This window comes from Danio rerio, chromosome 14 (genome assembly GCF_049306965.1).
Source record: "Danio rerio strain Tuebingen ecotype United States chromosome 14, GRCz12tu, whole genome shotgun sequence".
Lineage (NCBI taxonomy): Eukaryota > Metazoa > Chordata > Actinopteri > Cypriniformes > Danionidae > Danio > Danio rerio.
In genome coordinates, this window is record NC_133189.1 from 47,155,067 (window position 1) to 47,165,546 (window position 10,480).

The window sequence follows — 10,480 nt, forward strand, 5'->3', positions numbered from 1 at the left end:
CATTGGATGCAACATTACTACAGGCCACTAGGTTGTACTAGAGGGGAGTGAGAACTGGATATATTCCAGCTCACCATAGAGCTGGAATGTTTGGTAGAGGGAACCACATGGTAAACTTAGGCTACCGACCCACTCCGGTTCTGATTGTTTTGAGAACATTATTGTTGCTGCTCAAATGTGAGTATTGAAAAAGTTTTAAGTTTGAAAAGTATTTTCAATATTTAATTGTGATTTGCCCCATGTTTATTTCTTATGTAGACAGGACCTGTTGTCCAAGAGATTTTCAGATGAGGTGATTGTTGGTGCTTTCAATGGACTGCAATGATTTGGTTTCAACATTCTTTATGCTCCTCATTGGCGAGTAAATATGTGTACACTTGGAATGACAGTCAGTGACTCTTAAATTCCTCATCGTACTACCATTTTCCCAGTGTGAGGAAGTGGATATTATTGTATCGCACTCAAATCCATCTACGCAACATTCACCCAACCATCTATATCATTTACACAGACTGTTTACATTCAAGGACTGCTTGGTTTTGGATATTGATTACTTTTGTTTGTGTTTACAATATATACACATGTAGAGAAATTAAACAAGAAGAAAAAGGGGGAAAAAACAGGCTTGTGAAGTTTATTTTAATTTCAGTATGTGTGAAATAAAAAATTCTGTGAACTCCCACAGTGTAACATCTTGCATGCATAGAGGTGGTGTTACAAAGTCAATAAACTCGATCTCTCAACATGTATAAAGGACGTAAAAACCTGCCCATGTGAAAAACCGCACCGATCTTGTAGTTCGAACCGCGCTGATCTTAGCTTGGTTTGAACACGAGCAGAGGTGAGGGCCTGTAGCAGTGAAAATGAAAGTACCCGCCCCCTTGACGTAATTTAGAGGACCTAGTTGAAACCCAGACATGCAGTCAGGCAGCATAATACAGAGAGTGGTGCAAAGTGCATCAAATGATCGATATTTAAAAGGGGGAAAAAATAAAAATAGAATAAATATATTATTTTATATTAGACACACATCTGGTGCTTTTATTTGCTTCTGCTATACATCCACAACTTCGCGCATTGGGTTAAATTAGGCTTTACAGTTTCCATGTTCAGTCCTTTACTTCCACTGTATGTTTTTAAGAAAAAGGCAGCAGCATTACAACCTGTCATTCAATCAGAAGACAAAGTCAAAACCGAGCTGACAGCCAATTTTTCCTAGGCTCAGCAAAACTTGGAAAAAATACCCTTGTATTTCTGCAACTGCAATATTTACTATTTAAATCTTCTGCAACGATATTAACTTGTGAATTTGTTTTACATTTATTTACACCTTGTTGACCAATCTATGTATGGCATGGCCATTAAAAACACAATGTTCCTTAACCAGATGTTTTTTTCAAGTTACTTATAATGAGAATGTTACTTCAGTCATGTTGTTGTAATGCTTTAAGTTGACTAGTTACACACAAAAAAAAAATCTAAATCTTAATCGTGAATCGGTCAAACTTTATAAAAACCTAGAGAGGGAATGACAGATAGTTAACAACAGAAAGAAACAGAACAACTCTCCACTGCTAAACTAAACTGCAGACAGTGTGATCCTTGAATTCTGGGAGACCTGTAAAAGTGCAGAACAGTACAGTACACACTTCATTGTTTTGCTGCTGAAACGTCAGGATTCTGACAGGAACAAAGAAACGCTACAAGCTTTCACACACGGTCAGTGACCCAAACACCACGGGTAGATTTCTTCCGACTGCAGGACAGTTTAGTTGTTTAATAAGCCTATCCTACATTTCAGAGTTTCAGACATTGGTTTAGGGGGCAAGCCTGCTCTGTCTTACACAGACACACACTTTGAGAGGAAAATAAATCAATTACATATTATTTTAAATCATACATATGTATACTTTTTTTCAGAAAGTAAGGGGGTTTTCACACAGAATGTTTTTTTTTCCCTCCAATGTGCTACTTTTCAATTGTTTTTCAATGTAAACACAAGCTGTATGGACTTGTTTGACCATTTTTAGATGCCATGTCAAGTATTAAGATCTTTCACAAGCAGTGCAGCCTTGTGAGCTTCTGTTAATAGCAGAAAGTTGGCATGACAACTGTTTTATTTACCTTTATATCGAGGTGTAAGAATGGGTTTTAATGGGTTTCAATCTCATACCAAGAATGGAAATAAGGGCAGCTTTATTAGCTAACTATTTCTCTTTCTAGTTTTCTTATGATCTTGATATAGTATCTTGAACAGTTTTTTTCTTGTGATCACACCTAAATTTCCTCATGATCTCAACATACCAAAAGTTGGTTTCTCGTGATCATGACTTCATTTTCTTTTGATCTCGACGTGTCCAAAGTTGTTGTCTCGTGATCATGACTTCATTTTCTTGTAATCTCGATGTATCCGGTTGTTTTCTCGTGATCATGATTTCATTTTCTTGTGATCTCGATGTATCCGATTGTTTTCTCGTGATCATGATTTCATTTTCTTGTGATCTCGATGTATCCGGTTGTTTTCTCGTGATCATGATTTCATTTTCTTGTGATCTCGATGCATCCGGTTGTTTTTTCATGATCACGGTTTCATTTTCTTGTGATCTCGATGTATCCGGTTGTTTTCTCGTGATCATGATTTCATTTTCTTGTGATCTCGATGCATCCGGTTGTTTTTTCATGATCACGGTTTCATTTTCTTGTGATCTCGATGTATCCGGTTGTTTTCTCGTGATCATGATTTCATTTTCTTGTGATCTCGATGCATCCGGTTGTTTTTTCATGATCACGGTTTCATTTTCTTGTGATCTCGATGTATCCGGTTGTTTTCTCGTGATCATGATTTCATTTTCTTGTGATCTCGATGTATCCGGTTGTTTTCTCATGATCACGATTTCATTTTCTTGTGTTTTTGATGTATCCGATTGTTTTCTCGTGATCATGACTTCATTTTCTTGTGATTTTGATGTATCCGGTTGTTTTCTCGTGATCACGGTTTCATTTTCTTGTGATTTTGATGTCTCCGGTTGTTTTATCTTGATTATGGCTTCGTTTTCTTGTGATCTCGATGTACCCAATTGTTTTGTTGTAATCATAACTTCATTTTTGAATGCATGGCCTCTTAGTATTTCCGTATTTATTAAATGATGTTCATAATATATAATATGGTGGCATGTGGGCCTTGCACTATGCTGCATTGTTAACGCATTCCTGAGAACAGTGTCTTGCACTTTTAGATGGAAAGACACGTTCGGTGTGAATGAGCGTTAAAAAAGCAGTCTCCTGTGAGGGTTGAGTTTAGGGATTGAGTAGGGTAGTGCAATAGCAAATATAGTTTTTACATTATAGAAATAATGGAAACCTATGGAACGTTAATATGATTTTACAAAAAAAAAAATAAATCGTGATGTGTTGAGTTTGTACATTGTATTCTTTACTTTGTGGGTTCCAAATGTCCCCACAAGTATACCAATATCAGTAAATTTTGACCTTATGGGGACCTTCTTTGGTAGGTGTGGAGAAAAAGGCTCATAATTTACACAGAATTAAGTATTTCATGCAGATTGTTTCCTGTGAGGGTTGGATTTAGGGGTGGGGGTATAGAATTTACAGACTGTACAGTATAAAAATGATTATGCTTATGCTAAGTCCCCATAAAAATACCTGTGCAAGTTTATATGTGCGAAGGAGAAAAAAAGAAAGAAGTTTTCTGGTATACTGTTTTAGCACAACCTTGACATCCTCCGTTACCTTTGCAGCTCATCTCAAGTGAACAGAAAGGCATAAGGGGAGAAGGAGAGAAAGAGAGACAGAGGAAAAAAGTAATAACAGATGAATGAGAGAAAGAAGGTACCATTATGTTTTCCTTTTCACTTTGGTTTTGACATTGGCAAAGGAATACTCATTCCCAGCTCCCTCTGAAGCTACTGCGAAACGTGTGCTTGTCCTAATGTGATATCAGTGACATATGGACGTGTTTGCCGAAACTGCTTTCACATCATCTGAACTGATGACACCATCGGGAGGATTGCTCCGAATACGAGCACACCTGTGTTTCTGTGTAGAGGAGAGCTTGATCTGTGATCACTGGTTCATGAAAAAGTGTCAGCGAAGGAATAGCTCAGCCAAAAATGAAAATTCTGTCATCATTTACTCAGCTTCATGTCATTCCAGAGATACAGTATGTCTTGATTCCTTCAGTGGAGGCAGCTTTCAAGCTCCGAAATGAAAAAGAAATGCACCATTAACAGAACTGAAGTGACTTATATGAATTGTGAACATTTTTAAGTCATCTGAAGCAAAGAGGTGTTTGGTGTGATGAAAAGATTTCAATCATGTTGGTTCCGAATAGAGTGACCATGACATTCCTGCAAAATCCTCCCAAAATGTGTTTTGTATATGTGAACAATATACACAAGGTGAGTAAATAAAGAGCAGATTAATTGAGCACAAGGTTGCAAAGTTTAAAATTAATTACAAAATAAAAATAAAAATGATAACACATAGTGTTTCTATACTTCTATAGTCAAACAGCTTTCAACTGATGAAAACAGCTTTAGTGCGTTTCTTTTATAACAACATAAAGGTTGTACAACATGAAGGAGAGTAAATGTGGATTTGATTAATAAACTATAAGGCTGTTGTAGTTTAAAAAAATACGATTATTAAAGAATCTTTGTGATTCTTTATAACTCTGCTCTCTATATATATATTGTATAGATAATAATAAAATTGTGTTTAAAAAATAAGTATCTTTTCATATTTGTTTATTTAAAATTTTTGAATTTAAAATGCTAATCTCAACATTATTTATAAATCTGTAACATAAAACTTGTGTGGTTAGGATCACCATCCATCAGATACTTATTACTTTCTTATTACCATATTATTATTATTATTATTATTATTATTATTATTATATTATTATTATTATATCATTATTATTACTATTATTATTATTATTATTATATTTTTATTATTAGGGATGCTCTGATCGATTGTCCAAAGGTCCATATCGGCCAATAATCACATTTAATGACTCAATCGGTACTCACCAATCTGGATGATCTCATGAACCATACACAGAAATCATGGCAACAAGAGTGAATGACAAGACAACAGATTGTGATAGAGCAATAAAATTGGTACTCCGTATCGGCCGAACGCCATGACAAGAAATCTTTACTTAATATTGGCTACAAAAATCCTGATGGGAGCATCCCAATTATTATTATTATTATAGGGCAACACTGGTGCAGTGGGTAGCATGATCACCTCACAGCAAGAAGGTCGCTCGTTCGAGCCTCGGCTGGGTCAGTTGGCATTTATGTGTGGAGTTTGCATGTTCTCCCCGTGTTCGCGTGTGCTCCTGTTTCCCCCACAAGTTGTCCGTAGTGTATGTGTGTGAATGAGCGTGTAAGGATGGATGTTTCCCAGTGATGGATTGCAGCTGCGGTTCATTCCGCTGTAGTAACTGCAGATTAATAAAGCACTAAGCTGAAAAGAAAAAGAATGAATGATGATTATTATTATTATTACTATTATTATTATGTTTGAAATATCACATTTTAATATTAAACTACCATCAAAGAGAAAAGATTCCTTGAATTCAATCATTAACAAATCTAATTTTATAACATGCTAGTTGTTCTCAAAAAACAAAAGTAAATGAATCATGATGAATCAAATGAATTGTCTTTATCGAGTTCGAAAAATGTCAGTAACCATACGATTTGTGTGAAGAACAAAACTAAATTTAATTGCTGTTCTTGGTAGCTCAAGAGAATATTCACCAAAATTGCTCTTTTGGGTTATTTTTTAATGAATCGTTTGACCCAGTTCACCAGGACAGAATGATTTGTTCTCCATTTCAGCTCACTGAATTAATGATCCGACCCCAAGAGTTAACAGCTCAGTGGTGGAAAAATCATCAGTGATTATCAGTCAGATCATCACAAATCTATCATCCAGTTTCAAAAGACGTGAAACGTGACAGCCTCAATCCATTTATACTTTCACAGAGGGGAAAAAAACGCAGTAAAACACCTCTCTAGAAGATATTGATTCAGATCACCAACCAGTCTGAATGATTCCTTCCCAAATAGGGCTGGTAATTTCTCCGTTTCAACTGGCTTTATGATATGAACAGATTGCAGACACAAAAATCTGCCAGGATATTCGTCGAAAGATAAAAAAAAAAAAAAAGATGTGTTTACATGCAGTGTTTGGTCACCTGCTGGTACAAACAACATGAAGGTGACTGAATTTAAATGATACCTTTAAGTATTGCTAATTTTCTTAAAAAACTGATTTGAGAGATTTGTCACTCCACAAGAGGGCACTGCACCCATTTGCTGCATGTGATGAAATATTCTCCATTCATTTTCCCTTTCTCTTTCCCTCCCTCTCTCTCTATCTCCCTCTCTCACACACATAGGAAATGAATCAAACAGACAGACTGGCTGTCTACAGTATGTGGGAGGCCCTTTCAACCAAGAGAACATCTCCAGGGTAAACCATCTCTAACTCTTTCTATCTTTCTCTGTCATTCCAAATCTCACTAGAGGGATTCATTGTAAACAGTCCCAAATTCATAATTCATTCAAAATAATGGAATTGTCTTGCAGGATTGCATTTCAACTAAAATATTCCGGTGACAGGCGAAGAGAGAGCAGCACGCGGTCGGAGGCAAACTCAGCTAGAGTTCACACCGCGTAGCAAGTCTGTCTATTAGATCTACCACCTAAAGACGGATAAGAGAAGTCAGTCAGCTAACAGGCGCATCGATTTCTGCCAGTTTATTATCTTCATATAACCTGAAAGTCGCTCAAAATGGAAGTGGAGCTTTCAAGGAGGCGTCCGTGTTTACGAGGCGAACTTCAAATGCTGCCCGAAAACTTTCAAATGTGATGTAACAAAATGTTTGTGCCGCGTTGTCTGACAGGATCAAAGGGTCAGTTAGCTGGAAGGGCTGACGGAATATACCACAGAACCCGAATCAATACACACACAGAGGGAGATCAGATACAGCGGAACTGGAAACATTCTGTCAGATCTCAGTCTGCCTCAAAAAAGCCTTGCATTTGTTCACACACACATGCAGAGAGAGCAAATTTGTGGCTTTTTTTACATGTATATTGAGGAAAACTAGATGTGTTTGAAGGTTAAAACAAGGAACGCTTTCTTTTTTAAACATTTTGCCTCCGGAGTGTGCGAGGCCCATCAGCGCGGTCATATAATCGGAGCTAAAAGCATTGACTGCTGAGAGGATGGGATGTACATCCACAGAATGCTTATAAATGTTGTATTCCTCGCCGTCCCTTTGAGACAATACCTCAGCTTTGTTCTCTTCCATACTGCTTTGTTTGTTTGTTATTGTGAGTCAGAGAGAGAGAGAGAGAGAGAGAGAGAGAAAGCGTATTTGCGAGATGGAGAGAGGGAGGGAGCTATTTGCATTTAATTCAGTGTTGATAAAGTTGTAGGAACAGAAAGCAGTTCAAAGGAAGACGGCTTGGACATTTTGAATGTGCCAAATCTGACAGACTGCTCTAAACACAACAGATTATGTAAAAAACCGCTGTGTGTCTCTGTTATTACCCCCGCCTCGGCGAATCCTGGGCCCTGTTCATTGTACGTTGTTTAATACATCCCAGATAATACGCCAGATTTCACTAATCGTACTAATTCCTCTCTGGCTAATTTGGTTCTTCAATCACACATGCAGATTTGATTAGAATAGCTGAACTGAGTTGGCGCAGATAATTTGGTGTTCTTGTGTTTACTCGTCAAGGCAAATGTGTTGACGTTGGAAATGAGGATGTAGAACAATGAGAAGGGATAATATATACTTGAAATATATTTTTTTTCTTGTACAATACTTTCATAAACTTTATTAATATTATTTATTTATTAATATTATTATATGAACGGATAGATGGATGACTTGAGTGATGGATATGGAAAGTCTGGAATGAATGGACGGATGAATGGATATAGAAAGCTTGGAATGGATGGATGGATGAATGAATGGATATGGCAAGTTTGGAATAGATAGCGGACAGATGGATGGATGGACAGAATGAGTGAACAATCGGATAAACAATGGATAGATTAGGTGATGGAAAAGGAAAAATAGAAATTAATTTGGATGGATGAATGGATGGATGAACAAAATTAAATGAAAAGAGAAAATGAACAAGCAAATTAACAACAGATGGTTGGATTGAGAGATTGATGCATGGATAAACAAAACAAGTGAACAAATGGATGGATGGATGAATCAATGGATGGATAAACAAAACAAGTGAACAAATGGATGGATGGATGAATCAACAAAACAAATAGACAGATAAACAAAACAAATGAACAGAAGAACAAAGCAAAAATTAGATGGATGAATGGATGGATGAACTAAACAAATGAACAAAACAAGTGAACAGATGGATGAATGGATGGATGAACAAAACAAATGAACAAATGGAAAAAACAAATGAACAGATGGATGAATGGATGGATGAACAAAACAAATGGACAGATGGATGAATGGATGGATGAACAAAACAAATTAACAGATGGACTAAACAATTGAACAGATGGACAAAACAAATGAACGGATTAACAAAATGAATGAATGAACAAAACAAATGAACGGATGGATGAACAGAACAAATGAACAAGTGGATGAATGGATTTGTCACGGTTTATGTATCTGTGTGTTCCTCCTGTATGTTATGTATCTTGCCTTGTGTGTTGTCATGTGTGAGGGTGTGTGTTTGTTTACCTTTTGTGTTGACAGCGTGCTTTTGGATCAGCTGATGTCATCAGCTGACTTAATCATCTTCCAGCTGGTCCTTATTTGCCTGGCTATATATTTCCTCATGTGGTATGTTCTGGTTATCAGTCCGTTGTTTGTCTTGTTTCTGTCTGTTGGTTTCCAGAATCCTTCGTTGTTCATTTATGTCTTCATTGTGACCCGTGGCTCTCGTTTTGAACTTTCTTGTCTCCAGTTCACTCCAGTGATATCCTTTGTTTCATTTTTTCAGTTAATAAACACTTGCAATTGGATCAGGATTGACAGGATTGATATATAGATAAACAGAAGAAATGAACAAGAGAAGGAACAGGACAAATGAACAAGTGGATGAATGGATGTCTGAATAGAGAAACAGAACAAATGAAGAAGTGAACGAATGGATGTCTGGATAGATGAACAGAACAAATGAACAAGAGAAGGAACGGATGGATGGATGGATGGATGGATGGATGGATGGATGGATGGATGGATGGATGGGTGGATGGATGGATGGATGGATGGATGGACAGAAAAAATGAACAAGTGAATAAATATATGGATGGACAGATGGATGGATGAACCAAACAAGTGAAGAGATGAGCAAAACAAATGAACGGATGAACAAAAATGAAAGAATGAACAAAACATGAACAGATGAAAAAATGAATAGATGAACAAAGCAGATGGACAGATGGACAGAACAAATAAACAAGTGGATGAACGGACGGATGGATGGATGAATGGATGGATGAACCGAACAAAATAACAAGTGGATGGATGGATAGATGGATGGATGAACAGAACAAATGAACAAATGGATGGATGGATGGATGAATAGAACAAATGAACAAGAAAAGAAACAAATGGATGGATGGATATATGGATGGATGAACAGAAAAGAGAACAAGTGGATGAACAGAACAAATAAACAAGTGGATGGATGGATTAGGTGATGAAAATGGAAAGTTAAAAATGGATAGATGGATGGATGGACAGAATGAATGAATTTATGGATCATCATCAATTGGAGGGCATCAACAGAACAAACGAAAAAATGAACAACAATAAGTTAGATGAATGAACAGAATGATTGAACAAGTGAATGAACAATGAGTAGAACGATGAGTAGATCATATGTTGGATAAAACAAACTAGGAAATGATGAAACAGCAGTACAATATAATTGATGTACAGGGTAGTAATTACAGTTTGTTTTAATTAAAAAAATGATGAAACATCAAGTCAGGCAGAAGACCTTTTAAGAATTTCTGGACCCTAAAAAGAGCCAGGAAACACTGCCAAAGCAGCCAAAAAGAGAATGTGTTGGCAGAGGGTCGAGGATTAATTAAATCTGTAAATGTTTACCTGTTAGATTGTTTCTAATGAAAATACAGATACATTTCACAGGTGTAATTTTCAAAAGTCACAGCAGACAACTTTCACATGAAGCCAAAATCTAATCACGTTTACATTTACAATTTAAGAGTTTGTGTTTATGTTCCTATTGCCATCAAGGCAGCTGCTTCAAAGAACAGATCATTCCAGGATCATGTCATATCATCAACTTTATCCAGATAACTCTGTAAACCATGTGCAGAGAACTGATTTGTCACATTCTCCTCAACACACCTCAAAAAAAAAAAAAAAAAAAAAAAAAAAAAAAAAAAAACGGCTCATCTACTGTGTCTC

General features: G+C 36.5%; 1 long non-coding RNA gene across 1 annotated transcript; it reads left to right on the forward strand.

Annotated features, from left to right (window-relative positions):
* Positions 1–6,419: 6,419 nt before the first annotated feature.
* LOC141377585 (uncharacterized) lies at positions 6,420–8,596 on the forward strand. Its single transcript, XR_012389959.1, has 3 exons — positions 6,420–6,510; positions 6,627–8,302; positions 8,389–8,596. It is a non-coding gene; the product is annotated as an uncharacterized lncRNA (long non-coding RNA).
* The last annotated feature ends 1,884 nt before the right edge of the window (positions 8,597–10,480 follow it).